Source organism: Ailuropoda melanoleuca, chromosome 13, assembly GCF_002007445.2.
Source record: "Ailuropoda melanoleuca isolate Jingjing chromosome 13, ASM200744v2, whole genome shotgun sequence".
In the NCBI taxonomy this organism is placed as follows: Eukaryota; Metazoa; Chordata; class Mammalia; order Carnivora; family Ursidae; genus Ailuropoda; species Ailuropoda melanoleuca.
Window position 1 is genome coordinate 14,464,921 of NC_048230.1, and position 18,497 is coordinate 14,483,417.

An 18,497-nucleotide genomic window follows, 5' to 3' on the forward strand; every position below is an offset into this window, starting at 1 on the left:
TTTTTTTTTTTTTTTTTTTTTTTTTTTTTTTTTTTTTTTTTTTTTTTTTTTTTTTTTTTTTTTTTTTTTTTTTTTTTTTAATGCGCTGTCCCCGCCCCTGCTCCCCCGCCCCTCCGGCTCGGTGTGCCCTGGGCTCAGAGCTCCAGGGGGTTGGTGTTGGCGTTTATCCATTCTTTCCTCTTCAGTTTCTCCTTGCATTGTTGCCTTACACCCGAGCCCTGGCTTGGCCGTTTCTTTTCCCCTTAAAAGAAGTTTTGGCTGCAGGAAATGTATACTGAAAATAAATTCCCGGAGAGGAATTTGTTTTAGGGAGAAGGAGGTTTTCGATTTTCCTTTATTATTTATTTCATTATTTTATTTTATTTTATTTTATTTTATTTTATTTTATTTGGTGAGAGTGGAGGTGAGGGGAATGATTGGGAGTTGAGAAATAAGATGTCCCAGAGGTGGAACAGGATGCAAGGAGACCATCCCACTCCCCACCCTGCCCGGGACAGGAGTGCCACTGGGGGGAGGGGTGCATAACCCTTCCTGTTGGCTATCCTGCAGCATCCTGAGCCACCCGGTCCAGGAGAAAGGACTCGGGGAGATGTTCAGGGCCTCTCATCCCTTTTCTTTGGCAGGCGTGCTCATCTTCACATCCTGGTGGGGGTAGGCCATGTATGCCTGCAGGGGGTGAGCGAGTCCTCTTACCCCTTGTGGGATCAAGTGTGAAACTGGGCCCCCTCTCTTGTTGAGGGTGGATGTCATTGGGACCTCTGTTTTGAATGGGGGGTGGCATCTCTGGAACGGAGAGAGAAACCTGGCTCAGGTCACCAGGAGGAGGAAGGGTGCGTGCAGGCGGGTTGGGTTCGAAACACTCCTGTCCCCTTTCTGCAGCTGAAAGGAGCAGGAGACAAGGGAACAGGAGTGGTCCTCAGGCCTGGGCACATCCTTAAACAGAAAAGAGACCTTGGTCAACTAGGATGGCCTAGGAGTGATAATATGACGAGGGGGGACCTTGGGGCCAGATACTGGGGGTCATGGGCCCCTTTGAGAATCTGGTGAAAGCTCCAGCTCTTCCTGCCTTAGGCATGCATGTGTGCAGGGACACGTTTTGTATTCACTCTGAGAATGTTCCCATACCCTTTGGAACTGGAGAACCCCTTTTAAGACCCCTGATCTACAGTCTGGTCTGGCATAGGCCTTTCAGAGCAGTTCCCTCCTTTGTGGCCGGTCAGTGAATAATCCCAGGGTGCAAAGAGTAGAGATCCCAAGAGGTCTTTTCTCATGACCTTCTCATGCAACTTTGGGCTTGTGGCCCTAGAGATCTGGGAACTCCGGGCCAGAGTCCAGCTCCCTACAGTTAGCCAGAGGATGGGGGTAGATATATGGGGTGGGGGGCTTCTCCAGGGGCTGATTTCGCTGTCTGTTTGGGAAGGCTCTGGGCCCTGGGCTGGGGCCACAGTGCTATTGAATTAGAGGCACATACAAGGGTTAGGGTATGGGATGGATATTCTGGTGTTTCTACTGGGTATAGGAGCCGGGTGTTTTAAGCGCCCCAGCTTATTCTTGGGGCGGTGGGGGTGAGGAGAGAGAAGAAGCTGCCATGGGGAGTGTAAATGTGAAAACACTCCTCCCCTTGAGGGGTTTTGGGGCGGAGTTGTCCAAGGCCAGGATCTAGGTACTGTAGGTCCCTTAGATCCCTCTGGGCTTTAAAAGGCAAGTGGGGGGCCAGAGGAGATGGTTGTCATCAAGCCCAGTGCACCCCCAGGAGGCGTGGCCTGCCTTGTCTTTCTCAGCCAGAGCTCCCTAGTGTGGCTGCTCAGGTGTTTGTGGCGTCTACACTTGCTGGGGAGCTGGGAGAGCCTGTCGTAGGTCTGCCATCTTTGACTTCTCTGCTTTGGTGTTGGGAAGCCCTTCATAGACCCAAGTGCCCCCAGACCGAGGTAGCTCATGGGGGGTTTGCTTTGTTTAACTCTCCTGCACAGTGACTGGTACAGAGTAGGGCTCACACTGTGTCCTCCTTGAGAGCTTCCTACGTGTACTCTGCCGTGATTGATTTCCCCCAGCCTAGCAATAAGCCACAAAAGCCTTGGGGGCAGGAAGCTGGGAGTCGGACAGGGATCACCCCTGATTACACAAGATGGCCTGGAGGAGGAGACGCTTGTTTGTTGGCTTGTATGCCTACAGGAGGGAAGAGCCATAGAGGGCCTTGGAGATGTGGTAGTCCAAGTCCCCGAACTTGGGACTTGGAGGTTGTCTTGGTGAGATGTAAGGGTCCTGTGGCAGTGACTAAAAATTCACATTCCTCAGTGGCCAGGACCTGTCTGCTGCTGCCCTGGTCAGCCCCTGCTGGTGCAGTCAGGATGCTGGCTGTGGTGGCTCACTCCGTGCGTCTCTGGTCTCTCTGCTTTCGGCCTCCCGGGGAGCACCTCCCATGTGTCAGAGCAGAGTAAGGGACTCCTACTCATGCAGCTATTCCTCTTATTTTTAAAACAGGTCATAAATGATGAATGCCAGAACAGTGCCTGTAAACATAAACTCCCTTGTAAAATGTGACCTTTTCATTTCTGTTAGGGTGACACCCAGTGTCTTTGAGGAATGTCTGGTGGGAGAAAAAAGTTCCAGCTCCCTCTAAGCTCCTCCCCCCAGGAGGTAATCAGGGCCCCTTTGTGCCCTTCCCATCGAAGCTCAGTAGTTCAGAGTGTAGGATCTGAAGTGAGAGTCCCAGCCTTCACCTTCCCTTCTGATTTTGTAAGTGCTTCAGCTTCTCAGCTTTAGAAAGTGTGGAAGGAGGANTTCAGAGTGTAGGATCTGAAGTGAGAGTCCCAGCCTTCACCTTCCCTTCTGATTTTGTAAGTGCTTCAGCTTGTCAGCTTTAGAAAGTGTGGAAGGAGGAGCGCCTGGGTGGCACAGCGGTTAAGCGTCTGCCTTCGGCTCAGGGCGTGATCCCAGCGTTGTGGGATCGAGCCCCACATCAGGCTCCTCCGCTGTGAGCCTGCTTCTTCCTCTCCCACTCCCCCTGCTTGTGTTCCCTCTCTCGCTGGCTGTCTCTATCTCTGTCAAATAAATAAATAAAATCTTTAAAAAAAAAAAAAGTGTGGAAGGAGATCTAATGTGTATGCCAAAGAGTGTAGCGTACTTCTTTAGTGGAGAAGCTATTATTGATTATTATTACTATTTCTGCACATGGGTGCTAATGTTCTGAGGCTTCTTATTGTTAAGGAAAACCTTTGGTAAAGACTGTAGAGGCGGGGGCTGGCTTTAGAAGGGGTCGGATGGAGTGGGGTGAGGTTTTTGAATTATGAGCAAAGGGGACTGCATGGTGGAGAGACGGGGAGCCTGAAATATCAGGGGCGACGAGGGAGAAGCATAGTTGGGTGCAGAATGACTCAGCATCCGTAGCCCTGCTGTGGCACCAACTCTTCTCCCTTCTCTTTGGAGACTTTGCCCTGTAAGCTGGTGGGGGTTGGAGAAGCGGGAGTATCATAATAAGTTAGGGGAGTTCTGTGGTTATTATGTGGATGCTAACATTGGTCCTGGAGGAACAGGGCAAAGAGGGCCTGGAGGAAGGGAGTCTAGTGGGGATAGGGATGGGCCCAAATGCAGTCAAGAGTGGAAGCTGCAGGGTGGAGGGGGGTTCTGGGAAGGAAAAGATTTGGGGAATGGTCATTCCAACACTCACTGAGTGCTGGTGATGGGTCAGCCTCTGTTTCAAGTGCTTCTTACGGATCAGCTCATTTCATTCTCACGAGACTCTATGAGATGTTATATTATTTTTCAGTTAAGAAGCAAAGACGTAAAGAGGTGAAATAACTTGCCCAAGATCACATGGCTAGAAGGTGGTAGAGCCAGGATTTGAATCCAAGAGGCCTGGCTACAGAGCTTACATCCTTAGAGAAATTCTCGGAGGGACTGCTCCTGGGCTAGGGGTGGAGAGAGGTGAGGAGGAGGTGGAGGTGGGAGGTTGAGGGGTTCATGCTGTGCTGGAAGGGCTGCCCAGGCAATGCTCAAACATCTTTGGGACATTCCTAGAATGTTCAGTCTGCTGAGAAGCACTGGGCACGTGCCAGAGACTCTACTGGGGCCTGACCCCGAGTTACAGAGGTTGTGAAGACACGGCCCCTGCCCACAAGATGCCTGTGGTATAGTAGGGACACAGGTATGTTAGCCTAGAACTCCAGTTGCCATGGCAAGTACTGTGGTGAGACAAAGCGCTGAGAGGGGACGCTTTGCCAGCCAAAAGGGCTGGGGCAGGGAAGGCTTCCTGCAAGAGGAGGCACTGGAGATGAGTGAGGGTAAAGATGGCTCCTGTCTCCGGGGCTTTTGATCTGGCCATGAAGGACATGACTCTGTGAACTCTGATTAGAACCCGAAGGTCAAATGTTCTGGATCCGGCAACACGCTGGCCAGGATGAGGCAGGAACCAGGAAGTGCAGTTGGCTTCCTCGATGTCTTGTGGTTTTAAGAGTCACCTCCTGAAATGCTTGCAATGAAGTTGCTGAAGAAGAAATAAAAATCTCCTTAGAGTTACTGCGCAGAGGAGCGCCTGGCTGGCTCAGTGCGTAGAGCCTGTGACTCTTGATCTTGGGGTTGTAAGTTTGAGCCCCATGTCAGGTGTAGAGATTACTTAAAAAAATTTTTTTTTAAAGTTACTGCTCAGAGCACAGTGATTCAGTCTTGTCTCTCTGAACTTAGAAGCAGAACCAGAGGCAAGTGAATGTAAGCCGCAGAGGAAGGACTCAAGTAAGGTATGAGGAAAACGCTCCTCGCAGATCGGATGTGAGATGTGAGTACAAGTGACTCACAGGAGCGGAGGGGAACGGCCTCCCCCGAAGGTCTTCAGAAATGGGGACAAGTTTCATTTGTCTTGGTGGTTTAAGAGGTTTCATGGGGAGACAGGAAGGTGAAGTAGAGATCCCTAGAGGTCTGGGTCAGCCCAGCGATAGAAGGGTAAAAGGAGCTGGAATTTTTGAGCTAGAAGATTGCGCAAACCTGGCCTAGCGCCTTATTTTACCGTGGCGGTGACTGACGAATGCCCCATAACGGAGCGGCTCGTTCATTAGCCCTGGAGCCGAGACACAGAGCACGTCTGCCCCACAGCTGGGGGCTTGCCCTGCACTGATGCCGGTCAGAGGGGCTGCTCCCTGGGAGGGCCCGCAGGGTGGGGGCCCAGCCTTGGAAGAGGCTGCAGGAAGCCCGCAAGTGGTTGACCTTTGGGCTGTTGGCACTGGAGAAAGCGTCAGCTCGGCTCAGAAGATGTCCCTGAGAATGACGTTCCCTGCTGGAGCTAGTGGGTCACTTCAGTCACCCTGCTGGCCTGGCCCCTAGAACGGCTTTGGGTGCACATTTGGGGCCCTCAGTAAACTTCGCTGAATGAAATGTAAATCGCAGACAATCCAAAAGTTATTAGTCTTTTACCATAGGCTTGCTGGGCTGGCACCTTTGTCCTTCCACGTGTGTGTTTTGCCGAGGCCGGCAGCAGAGTCCTTATCGAATACCCCCAGCCACAGAGGGGGGGGGGGGGGGGGGGGGGGGGGGGGGGGGGGGGGGCAAGGCGAACGAACACAACGCGGTTTAGGGACTTCCTCAAAATGTACAATTCTTTGGAAGATCGACAAGGGCCAACGTTATGCTCATTGTAATGTTCATTTATAATGTTTTGGGTTTGTTGTTGTGGTTCCCAGCACACAAGTAAAGGCTGCATTTTTCAAATTTAGGAAAAGCACATGACACAGTGATCTCAGCTGCCCTCAGCAAGAGGGCTGCAGAGATCTTTGAAGAGAACAAGGCTTGGTCTCCGAGAACCTGATTAAGAAGGAGCCGGATATGAACTGATGCTGAACAGTGGGTTTAAAATACCGGGTGGTGGGCTTTACTTGCGGGGGTCAGTTTAAAGTGGACTCGGGGCCGAGTCAAGCAAAGCAGAGGCAGAAAACCCTCTGCTTCCTCCTCTAGCCTGTCGTCCCCTGTTTGTTAAGGAAGCACCAGGTTCCAGGGGGTCCTGATGGAGCTCTGGTTTGGTGCTCTGCTGGGGAGAAGATTCTCTGTGGTCATGTAGGGTGATCAGGCATAGGAAATGATTTCATTTTGCTCAGGTCTGAGATTAGTTTCAGTTTCAGGCTGTGCCAGGAGCGGAGCGAGCCAGCGAGCTGGGGCGTGCGCGGGGAGGGGCGCGCTGGGCCAGAGTCTCCCCAGCCGGCCGTGGGGGCTAGCGGCAAGGTGGCCCGGCAGGGAACTCCTGTGTGGAGCAGGGAGGGGAAGAAGATGAATCAGAGGACTTGGGCAAGGAAGCCATGGAGTGTCTTTGTGCCTGGAGACCGGGATGGGTGAGGAAGGAGGGAGTGTGTGAAGATGTCAGCGGGCGGGCGTAGGACACCAGCCCACACGGTTACAGGACTGCTGAGACCCAGGGCTGGGAGGTCTTCAGGGCCCTGTAAAACACACATTACCTGCACGGGATGGGTTTTCCATGAGCAGGTGTAGACCTGAGAGGAAGGCAAGGTATACGTATGCCACAGGACCCACAGACACTGTGGACTGGTGTCCTTCCAACTAGCCCCCACTGTGCACATTTCCTTGCAACTGACTTTCCTTAAAAAAAAAAAAAAAGGAGAAGAAGTCGAATGAAGTTTTGCGAGCTGACAGTTGAGAACTCGCAGACCCTTGCAAGTTGGGGCATCCTGTAAGAACTTCAAGCTGTCATTTTTCCAGAGCCTGTCTGGGGCCAGTCTGGTTGTTTCCTAGGCATCATTATCCTAGAAAACCGGCGGTTCTCCTCCCCGGCCTGAATCTGGGGGAGGCGCACGCAGATGTTTCATCCCTCTTAGCAGTCCCACTGCATCATTGCATTTTATTTCTCCAAGTCATAAATTCATTTTCCCTCTAAAAGAGAGAACCGCTGGGGCACCCAGCTGGCTCAGTCAGCTCATGTGACTCTTGATCTCAGAGTTGTGAGTTCAAGCCCCATGTTGGGTGTAGAGATTACCTTTTTTTTTCTTTTTTTAAAGATTTTATTTATTTATTTGACAGAGAGAGTGAGCAAGAAAGAGAGCACAAGCAAGGGGAGCGGCAGGCAGAGGGAGAAGCAGGCTCTCCACTGAGCAGGGAGCCCGACGCTGGGCTCGATCCCAGGACCCCAGGATCATGACCTGAGCTGAAGGCAGACGCTTAAGCGACTGAACCACCTAGGCACTCCTAGAGATTACTTATTTAAAAAATAAAATCTTAAAAAAAAAATAAATAAGGGGCGCCTGGGTAGCTTAGTCGGTTGAAGAACCGACACTTGATTTTTGGCTCTGGGTGTCATCTCGGGGCGGTGAGATTGAGCCCCAGGTCGGGCTTCACGCTGGGTGTGGAGCCTGCTTGGGATTCTCTCTCTCTCTTTCCATCTGCTCCCCCCTTTGCCCCCGCCCCCCCTCTCGAGTGCTCTCTCTCGAAATAAAATTAAATAAATTAAAAATAAATAGATAAATAAATGAAAGAATCACTGAATTTTAAAACCAGATGGGATTTTGAAGATCACCCAGACTGCTCCTAGAGGAATTTGTAATCCTGGGTCATTCAGGCACCTTGAAAAGCCCTATGGTATGTGGTTAAGCGCATGGGTTTGAATGCAGCCTCTACTCTCTCCACTGAGGCTCTCAGAGTCTCGGCTTCCTGACCCGCACAATGAGAGCATTGATATTCCTTAATGATTGCTAATGAGAATCAAATACTTATGAAGTCCTTAGTGCAGTGCTTGGCATATTCCTAAGTCCTCCGTAAATGTTCGCCGCTGTTGCTGCCGCCGTTTGTCATTATTTTTATGATCATTTCGTGAAATCACGTGGTAGTTGGTGGTCAGGCCAGGGCTACAGTGCTCTTCACTCCTTGCTCTCCAGCGTGGCCAGAAGGTGACCTCATCAGGCTTGATCTACGACGTGAAGAGCATTTATGGAAGCGTGTGTGTAGAAATCTTGTAATGAATGTTCACAACGGAGCTAGAAGAGATGGGCTTAATCCATTTATTAGATATAATTAGACTTTGGGCAGGAGCGTGTGTTTACCAAATAATTTCTTTCCACAAATATCGTTTACTGGTGCTTAGAGGGTCCCTAAGTGCCAGACGGGTTACCTCTGCTGGAAAGGTTGGAGTGTTTTTCGATGTTTTTATGGAAGAGTCCTTCTCAAACTGGAAACATCCATTTGGATGAGTTGTGGTGGCAAGCAGGCTTTTGGGTGTAGTGGAAATGTTTCTGTAGCCTGGCTGCTATTTATCAAGGGTGAAGACAGTGCGTGTTTTAAAAAACTAGGGGCTTGGCAGAAGTCCACATGGCTTAGGCCAGGCCTGCATAAATGTGCTCCCAAACGATTTGCACTGACCTTTTTGCAAATTGCTGACAGCCTAGGAGCCTCCCGAGGGAGCCCTTTTAGTCTGAAACATTGTTGAGGCTGCTACAAGCCTCTGCCTTGACGGGGTCTTTTGACACCTTTGATGGGGTGGTGGCAACTTCTCCTGTGAGGCGGCTTTGGTATGCTTTCTTAGAGTAGGAAAACAAACGGAAATTCATTTTATGTGGCATATCATGCAACATTCCCCTGAGATCTTGCCACTCTCTGGGGGTTACAGACTTGAAATCCATTTTGGATGCGGATCCATGGCCCTTCTCAAATTTCCACGCCGGAGGGAGGGAGTGTGTGAGAGTGTGAAATTAGTGAGGGTGAGATTTGGAGTCAAGACCGGAGATCCAGTCTCACCCCTGCCACATATGGACTGCGTCATTCTGATAGATCCCATCCCTGGAGCCCAATGTGGGGCTTGAACTCACAACCCTGAGATCAAGACCTGAGCTGAGATCAAGACCCACTGAGCCACCCAGGTGCCCCAGATCACCTGACTTCTTAATCTACACTTTTCTTGAGGTTAAGCTATTATATTATACCCATAACAACAAATGGCTATTGGTTGTTAACCAGAGCTGGTAATAATAATCCCTACCTCGCAGGATCGTTGCGACGGTCTAGTAATAGTAGCGGACATTTATTACGTGGCGTGTTGCATGCCAGGCCCTTTCTTAAACACGTTGATTTATTTCCTCAGCCCTACGTGGGTAGAGTATTATCACCACTTTACGGAGGCACAGACGGTTGAGTCCACTTGCCCAAGGTCACATAGCGAGTAGAGGAGCTGGGATCTGAACTCAGAAAGCCAGGTTGCTGAGTCGTAGATGGTGTTTACGAGAGGACTTAGTACCGCGGTAGTGTTGGGCTTCTTATTCTTTGACGGCTCCTCTTATTATTTGAGGAGCTGAGGGACGGATAAGCTGAGCCTGGAGGTAGATTAAGTGTACAGATCGCGGTGTTGGAAAGAATGAGGAGATNTTGACGGCTCCTCTTATTATTTGAGGAGCTGAGGGACGGATAAGCTGAGCCTGGAGGTAGATTAAGTGTACAATCGCAGTGTTGGAAAGAATGAGGAGACNGAATGAGGAGATGGAGCATATGAAAGCTTTTTTTGGAGTTATAGGGAAACAGCTGTTTCTAAGTTTGGGACAGAGCTGAGGCGAGCCGGCAGGGACAGAGGACATTTTCTGGGTGGATTTTTACTCTCTGCGGTGAGGGAGTTTACCTTCTCTGGGTTTAAGGGCCACGTGCCTCTTTCCTCTCCTTATCACATTTTATCTGCAAGCCTGTCTGTAAATCCCAACTCCGCCCTCAGCTGTGACAGCTTTAGAAACTTAGAAAACTTGCCAGGATAGTGAATTCTTGCGACGTGAAAGGAAAGGTGAAGGATGGGCTTTTTCGTGGAATTCCTTCGTTGTTACCTTATTTCTATGAAGTGCGTATGGGGATGCGCCTCGGAGTGGCTTGTGTTCGGTGAAGAGAGGATTGGAAACTTGCGTGACTTCTTTTTTTTTTTCTCATGAATTGACTTAATAAGAGAATGAATCATCCTCTTAGCTAGCATCCTGGAAAAGAAGAAAGAAAGGAGAGAGCAAGTGAGTGGGATGGCATTTGACTGAAACCAGAAGCCTTTTGTGGCAGTCTCCAGGGCAGGGGCCAGGCACGGGGCCTGGGGGTTCAAGCCAAGGCTGAGGCCCCTCCAAGGCTCTCAGCTTCCCCTCAGGGCCACCGGCCCAGCCCTGTGAGGCTCTGGGGAATGAATAAGCCTTCAGGGGAAATGAATAGGGGGTGTAAGTGTCCTTTTTAAATCACAAACCACTGGTGAAATTCACACACAGCAGTGAAAATTTTGAAGACATTCACATAAAAATTCATTACATAAAACTAGACAATTCAAAAATAGCTTTCGACCTGCAGGGATGTGAATGGCCACTGATCCCCCCCTCCTGTGAGGGTGGCTGGGGGCCCTCCCTGTGCCGATGCTTGGTCCCGTGGGTCATCCTAGTCGCCCTCCAGGGATCTCTTGTTCTCTCTGGGACTCCAGAGAGGAGTCATGGGGGGGGGGTGAGCACTCCCTGCCCACCCAGCCTCATGCACAAGTTACCCTGTTCTTCTCTGAGTTTGCTTGGAAGCTGGGAAACATCTCCTTTTCTGAGACATTCTTTGTGACCTTTCTGTGGACCTTAATTTGGATTCTGAGTTGAGGCTGGGGTCCCCAGGGGAATGTGAAGGCTGCTGGGGATCCGGAGGGTTTTGCAAGGAAACTCCTCACACGAGCCCCCTGGAATGTGAAAAGGGTGGTTGTGCTTTCAGACTCTCTCTGGCTTCATGGCACACATTTCCTAGAGCGTTGGCTTCTCTCAACAATGCCTCTCTGCCTCGTTTTCCTTCCTGCCCCGGCCATCAGCAGCAGCTACTGTTAATAACGCCCATTTGTAAGAGGACTTACTCTGTGTCAAGCATTTCGCTTTAAGTAATTCAATTTAGTACCTACGTCAACTCTATGAACCAGGGATTATTGTATTTTTAGATGTGGGAGCTGAGGCAGAGGGCTAAGGGGTAACATCACTTGTCCTAGTAACAGCCATTTACTGGGTGGGATCGTTTTGGGTTTTAAACCTTTATTGTGAGATTTTTTAAATATACACAAAAGTAGAGAGACCATAGAGCACATTCCCATGCACTCATCGTCTCACTTCTTTACTTATGGGGAACCGCTGGCTCCAGGCTTTCTGTGGCTTCAGCATACAGCAGGATACCTTTGTGTGAATTAGAAGAAGGGACTCTTTCTCTGGGATACAGAGCTTGGTAAGCAGACCACAGGCTAGATTCCAGCCCCATGTGCCCCCTTGGATGGGCACCTTGTGAAGTGAACAGCTCACAAAACTATGTATGGCGACCCTGCCAGCGAACTTCTCATCTAGCTTTTGGCATGAAGAAGGGAGTCTGTAACCAGCCACCACTCCCGGACAGTGAGGATGTCTCTGGTTGGTCCTCAGCTCTGCGGGGTCACGGGAGAAAAGCTCAGGGCTTGGGATGTCTTGGGCTGAAATAAATTCAGCCGTGTGTGTGTGTGTGTGTGTGTGTGTGTGTGTGTGTGTGATTCCCAGAGGAGATACTGCTGCAGAGCAGGGTGAGGGCAGAGGAGTCGTGTCTTTTGCTGCTCCTGTTTTCTACCGGCACCTGCTCTCCTGATGCCTTCTCCGCCGTGTTCTGTGCCCAGGGCGCGGGAAGCACTTGTGTGTGGCCACGAGGCTGGTGGCGCGCAGGGTGTGAAAACCCGGTGTGAACTCGCTCTTGGCTGCCACCCTCCTGGAGTCGCTGGGACAAGCTGCCTTTGCCTCCTGGCACATACCTTTCCTCAGTGCTCAGGTCAGCCCGTGGCTGGCTGGGAGGTCCTGCCTTCACACCTGTAGCACTATCCCTTTCAGTCCCCGCTGGGCCTGTGGGTCACTAGATGAGGAGCGTCTTGAGGGGAGGGACCGGGTCTTTTTTACGACGGTGCTCTTGGCTCTCTGCATGGCAGCATCTGGCGCTGGCGCTCTGGAGATATGTGTCAAACCGACAGATGCAGCATCCTGCAGACCGGGGAACTGTGCTGAGGGGCCAGGCTGAGTGACCGGTGAGCTTCAGTCAGGGGAGGCTAGACCGTGCTCTAGTAATACCGGAACCCTGACCCCCCAGTGGCCTGACACAATCTAGGCTTAGTTTGTGCTCATGGAAAGTCTGAGGCGGTTAGGCAATCCTCCCCCATCTGTAGCAACCCCTCTGAAACACAGGGCCTTCAGAGTCACCACAGGAGAGGGAGACAGAGATGGAGGCAGCCCCTGGCTTTAGCTGCCTTGCAAGGAACTGACACGCCTTGCTTCCATTCACATTTCATTGGCCAGAACTAGTCCCATGGCTTCAACCTAACCGCTAGGGAGGATGGGAAATATAGGGGGGCAAGGGGCTGGCTTCGTGCTTTCAAAGGCGAGCATTTTGAATTTGTTGTCCGTGGCTTTAGCCCATTGGAGTGCCTCTGGCCTAATCACTTGTCCTCAGTGACCGTTTTCTCTTTACACTGACAGGAAGGGAACACCTGCCACTCCCTTTAATCCTTTGAGAGAAGGAGGCATGAGATGGCACTGAAGGAGACTCACAGCAGGTTTTAACCTATTTTTTCTTTAAGATTTATTTATTTAAGTAATCTCTATGCCCATCGCAGGGCTGGAATTCAGGACCCAGAGATCCAGAGTCGCATGCTCCACTGACTGAGCCAGCCAGGCGCCCCTTAACCTCTCCTTTATTACACGTTGGCCATGCGACTTTCACTGAGTCACTTCACCTCTGTGAGTCTGTGAGCCTCTTTCCTCATTTGTAAAAGGAGGAGAATAACCCAGCCCATGTCTTAGTTCAGACTCCACGGATTGCAAGTAACAGAAACCAGCTTGAGCTGTTTGAAGTCTCAGGAGAATGGAAGACTCGAGGGCAGGAAATACGGTTGGCCTCCCAAGTGCCTACAACGGCAGGATGCCACTGCTTCTGTGGCTGTGTGCCAGATGTCGCAGCCCCTCAGCCTCCAGCTAGACCGGCTCTGGGTCGAGGAACCATCAGGCTGAATGGCAGCTCAGAACCTTGATTCAAAGTCCTGGTGAATGAATCTGATTGGCCCATCCGTGTCAGCTGTCTCCCGTTGGTCCAATCCGCTGTAGCCAGGAGCACGTGGTCCGTAAGGGATCCCCAAGGCTTGGGGGCTTTCCCCTGCGGAGGGGGGTGGAGACTGTTCTCAGAAAGGGGCCCAGGCTTACCTGGTCCAAGGACTGTGGAGTAGTAACATCTGGAAGAAAGCTTTGAGAGCTGTGAGGTGCTGCGTTAAGGCGAGCCGGCCTGCTGGTGTGCGATTCCGCGTTAGGAATCTTGGAGATGGCACTGCCCTGAGGGGGATGGGAGAGATTGTGATGCTGTTGAGAGAGGAGCCTACTTTACTTGTTTTTTAAGATTTTATTTATTTGAGAGAGAGAGAGAGATTGAGAGAACGAGTGGGAGGAGGGGCAGAGGGAGAAGCAGACTAACTGCAGAGCAGGGAGCCAGGCGCAGGACTGGATCCTGGGACCCTGGGATCATGACCTGAGCTGAAGGCAGAGGCTTAACCGAGTGAGCCACCCAGGCGCCTGGAGGAGCCTACTTTAAAAAAGAAGAAGAAGGAGAGGGGGAAGGAGAAGAAGGAGAAGGAGAACGAGAAGGAGAAGGAGAAACTCTCCTAGAGGCGGAGGAGCTGTTTGTTAGAAGGTCACACAGAGCCTGGACTGGAAGAAATGGACAGGACTAGTTTGGGGCATTGCCTGGGGTCGAGCTAGGTTTACAGGCCGTTAGACTGTAACACTGTAAAAGAGAGTGTACCCCGAGTGTGCGCCCAGCTGTGTAAATACGGAGGCTTCTGTAGTTGAGACTGGGATGTGGAAAGGATCTTAGCCCAGGTTATGGCACTTCGTTCCTTGTCCAACACTGTCCCAGCTGGCTGTGTGACTGTGAGCAAGTCACTTCACCTGTCTGGGCTTAGTCAGTTCTCTGAAGACTGTCGTGCAGTGTATGCATGTGTCTGTGTAACGTGTGGAGTCTGGAATTAAGACCCCTGGGTGTGAACCCTTGTTCTCACTTTGCTAACTATATGTCCTGGGGACATTTCTTCACCTCCTTGAGTCTGGGTTTCCTCACTTGTGAAATGGGGATATTTGTAGTACTTTCCTCATATGGTTATGGTGGGGATTACATGAAATGAGTGCTCGATAGAGTATCAGCTAGTATGATTAATAGAAGCCAAAGCTGGCCAATTGCAGGGACAGGGACCTATGGCATGGTGATCCTGCGTGCCCAGGCCCTTTGATTAGAATGAACACGAGAGCTGTGGAGGGTTGTGGCGAGTCCCGTGCAGGAGGAAGCCCGAGAAGCTGGGAAGCTGGAGGGAGGGTGGGGAGACTGCTGACAGAGGCAGGTCTAGCCCGCGGATGCTCAGATCCTTCTATGAATTCAGTTCTGCCAGCACTGCCAGGTGCAAGGTGAAGCTTCCAGCCCCTGGAGCGCTGGACCGCCCACCTCTCCTCCCACGCCCCATCTGCTGCCAGCAATTCGTTGAAGTGGGGTGGCTCCTTCCCTTCAGTAGTGGGCCTGGGTGGGCTGAGGGGCGTCTGGGGAGGCTCTGGGTCCCACAGCAGGTCCAGGTTAGGGATAAAATGCTTCCTGTTGGCTACGCAAGTGATGAAGGACCCCTTCTGAGCGCAGAGCAGTTTGAGGGCTGAATTACTCAGACGCTGCGCTCCCTCCGGCCGGTCAGGGGAAGGGGCGAGGGAGGAATGTGGGGCCTTTGTCTTGGGGGCCCGCGCCACGCTGGCCTCCCGCAGCCTGGAGGCCCGGGGTTCAAGCTGCGGGCTGCGGCCTCGGGGCTGGCCTCGCCGGTCCCGCTAGGCTCCCGGGCGCGGCGATCCTGAGTGACACAAAGAAGTCACCCCATTAGCGGGGCGGGCGGGCAGTGTCGCCCCGAGCGCGGGCGGGTCGGGGACCCCCGAGGGGGGCGGCCGCTGGGCTGCTGGGGAATGCGGGGAGCCCTGATCCTCTTTCGGTTCATTCAGGATTATGTTTGGAGCCGAAGACTTGCGGAAAATCAGGGCGGGCAACAGCTGCGGGGCTCAGGAGAGGTTGCTGGGGGCCGAGCCGGGTGTCCCAGCGCTGGGCCTGCGGGTCTGGCCAAGGTGGACCGTGGCCATGGCAACCCCTGCCCGGGGCTGCGGTAAACACGCGCTTTCAAAGGGGGCCTTGTTCCCTGCGGGAGCCCTTCAGTTCCAGCCCGCTGGGGCTTTTCAGTCCTGGGGAGGAAAGGGAGGGCAGTGGGGAGGGGTGGGCCTGTGAGTGAGGAAGTGTCACTCGGGTCCCCGTCTCCCCCGCCCCAGGCATGTTTCCTGGAGGCCCCGGTTTCCAGAGCTCCTGCTTCTGGGGAATGAAAAGAAGCATAAGCATCAGGAATGCGTTCAGTCTCCAGGCAACAGCGCGTGTGTGTAATTGAGGGGAGGAAAGGAAGCTTGGGGGAAAAAAATCACTATCCCGCTGGCCACCTCAGAATGGAAGGCCTCGGGGCCCTAGACCGATTTCAGCAAGCTAGCCAGGGCCACAGGAAGCAGATCTTTAAGACTTGCTCCTCCTTTCTGGCCATGAATATCAAATGACTATAATCTCCCAGAAAACATTAAATCATTCATTAAATGTAATGTAATCTCATTGACAATTTGTATTCTTATGTATGAGCCAGTGAATCTTTGTGAGAAGGCTGATCTCGGGAGCTTGAATAGCCTTCACTGTCTTGGGGGGAGCCTGGCCCCTGGATCCCCCTCCCATCATTCTGTCTTTAAGCTACCCCAAGTGTAAAATCCGGGGAGGGTGCTTGGCTGCTCACTCACCATCATTTATGAGGTATCCTCTGTATGTTTGTGACCGAATGGGTGAGTGATGAGTGCATTTCCCTTTAGGGAAGGTTGGGGTTATAACCAGATCTTTCCCCTTGACACAGGCCTCTCTTGCTTTGCCTGGAGAGGTGGCCAGCAGGGGCAGCTGCAGGTGTGGGGAGGAGAGGAGGCAGAGGACAGGGATCTATGTCTGTTCACTGTTCGTGACGCCCAGCCCTCTGTCTGTCAGGTCTCCTGATCCTCCTGGGAATCCTTGAGGGATGTGTGAGGAAAGACCTAGTCTTTTAGACTCAGAAAACAGCTGACTCAGGGCCTGCTGACATTATATTCAAGTCACTGTCTGTCTGAGGACCACAGTGTCCAGTCTGGTAGACGGGAGTGGCTGGTGCTGCTTCTGAGAGGGGTCGAGAGGGGTCGAGAGGGGTCGAGAGGGGTCGAGAGGGGTGGGACTCCACAGAGTTGTGTGAGGAAGGCGGGCATCCTGGCCACTCAGCCGAGTTTCCTCACACGCAAGGGAGAGCACGAAGGGTTCTCATTCACAGGCTGGACATTGGGAGCAAAATCAGGTGGCTAGATTCTCACGGACCCTCATGTCTTCTGTCCCCTCTTCCTCTTGAAGTTTGAAAGCTTGTAAATTCTTCTTGTCATCTGCCGTTGAATTTGGGGTAGATGGTGTTATTTGAAATGGCTTCTTCATCTGAAGTTGGAGCAGAGGGGGCTCAAGAACTTCCCAGACTTTTCTGATTAGCATAGAATAGGAGGACCTGCATGAAGCCTTGTGGAGAGAGGAAAAAAGAAGATACAACTCAGGCTTCTGGAGAGATCCAGTCCAATGGATGAACCAACCAACACCTTATTTTTTTTTTTAAAGATTTTATTTATTTATTTGACAGAGATAGAGACAGTCAGCGAGAGCGGGGAACACAAGCAGGGGGAGTGGGAGAGGAAGAAGCAGGCTCACAGCAGAGGAGCCTGACATGGGGCTCGATCCCACAATGCGGGATCACGCCCTGAGCGGAAGGCAGACGCTCAACTGCTGCGCCACCCAGGCGCTCCCCAACCAACACCTTAAAAGAACATTGAGGCCTTGTAAAGTGACAGACACTCTTGTCTCCTTGTGGAATCTGAGACTAGAACCAGAGTGTGGGCAGGGTGAGGCTCAGGCATGGGCAAGTTTTAGAAGCTCCTCGGGTGTCCCTCGTGTACCATCAGGGTTGCAGGCCATCCCTCCAGTGCAGTGTCCACAAGTGGGGATGATTTTGTCCCCCAGGAGACACTGGTTGTGTCCGGAGACATATTTGGTTGGCACAACTGCGAATGGATGTGCTCCTGGCCTTTGTGGCTAGAGGCCATCTTCCAATATACAGGCTAGACCTTCCTCAACGGAGAGTGATCTGGTTCCAGATGTCAGCAGTGCCCAAGGTTAAGGCACCTCGCTCCTGGGCCTGCACCAGACTGTCTGGAGATTTGTGTCGAGCAGGATTCTGAGAGAGAGAAGGACGGGTGCTTGGGTGGAAAGGAGCCAGGTGGGAGCATCGTGCAGGCAAATAGCACATGGCAGGGTTTGGAGGCAGGAAAACGTGATTTGGTTTTTGCAAAGGGAGAAGGAGCCTTGTGGTTTCATGAGAGTCACATGAGATGTAGAGCACGTTTTCAGCCCGATGGCCCTTGGAGGTGGGTGGGCTTGCATCTTGCCGAGGGACTTCTAGCTGGGACATCTCGCCCTTCTGACTGCTGGCTGTGTCAGTGACCCTCAGGCCCCTCTCCTCTCTGCGTGAGCGAAGGAGCCCCTCTCAGGTACCGTTGGCTTCAAATGCCCGGTCCCACTGTGGGGCTGGCTTTCCCCAAGCTCGTGCATGTGGGGAAGCTGCTCGCTTTCCCTCCGGCGCCAGAACAGGCAGTGCTCTTTGCCTTAGTTAACAGTTTCATGCATGGGGCCCCTTCTTGCATGTATTCCTGCTCCTTAGAGAAGGGAAGGGAAGGCCCTAGTCTGCTGAGTCCATAGTCCGTCCTTGTGCCGTAAGTTGAATTAGGAGAAACTGAAATTGGTCATAAGGAGGAAGGTCTGTATTGTAAGAATTTCCAAGGAGTGGGACGTGTAACCTGAGGGCTACCTGAGGGTTACCTGAGGGGAGTGGAGACCGTTCCTATTTGGAGGAGAGCTGCTCGTGGCCCTTTCTGGCTGCCAGAGTGGCCACTGAGGGGCCATTTTTGCCCTCCTGGGGTGACCCACATTACACTCCTTCCTCTGAGGCTTCCAGCTCTTAATTAGAGTTCTTAGCTCTCACAGTAGACTTGAATATCCTTTGATAAGAAGTAAAAAGTGCGGTGCGAACACGTGAGTGTAGTGATTCTGCCTGGGCCTGCCTGTTGGACATCACTGGGGGGCCGTCTGGCACGCGCAGAGCGACGCTGTAAGCGCAGTTCCCCCAGAACGCCTTGTCTCCTCAGGAATGCTCGGAGGGAGAATGTTTGCACATGCTTCCGAGCTGCTTTGCTCTGCTTTCAGTCAAGCCCTTGGGACAGAAAGGCTTCTGTGGCTGCGACTCAGGGGAGAAGGGCCCCTGGAAGTCCCAGGCCCAAGCTGGAGTGGAAAAGGTGTGTTGCAAGAGCGCCTCTGAGCCGAGCCCAGTCCCACCAAGGCCTTCTGCCTTCCTCACGGCCAGGCCTGGGTGGGGAGCCTCTTCCTGGGCC

At 52.2% G+C, this 18,497-nt stretch overlaps 1 protein-coding gene across 2 annotated transcripts in view; it reads left to right on the top strand.

Moving 5' to 3' along the window:
- LOC105236000 overlaps window positions 1-18,497 on the top strand; it is a 60,761-nt gene that overhangs the window by 1,178 nt on the left and 41,086 nt on the right. Inside the window, exon 1 of one of the 2 annotated variants that reach the window (XR_004619525.1) lies at window positions 4,619-4,733. The exons of the other annotated variant lie outside the window; for it this stretch is intronic. The gene's annotated coding sequence lies outside the window, so the exon portion shown is untranslated. Of the gene's footprint in view, window positions 1-4,618; window positions 4,734-18,497 lie in introns of those variants that run through there. 2 annotated transcript variants of the gene reach the window in all.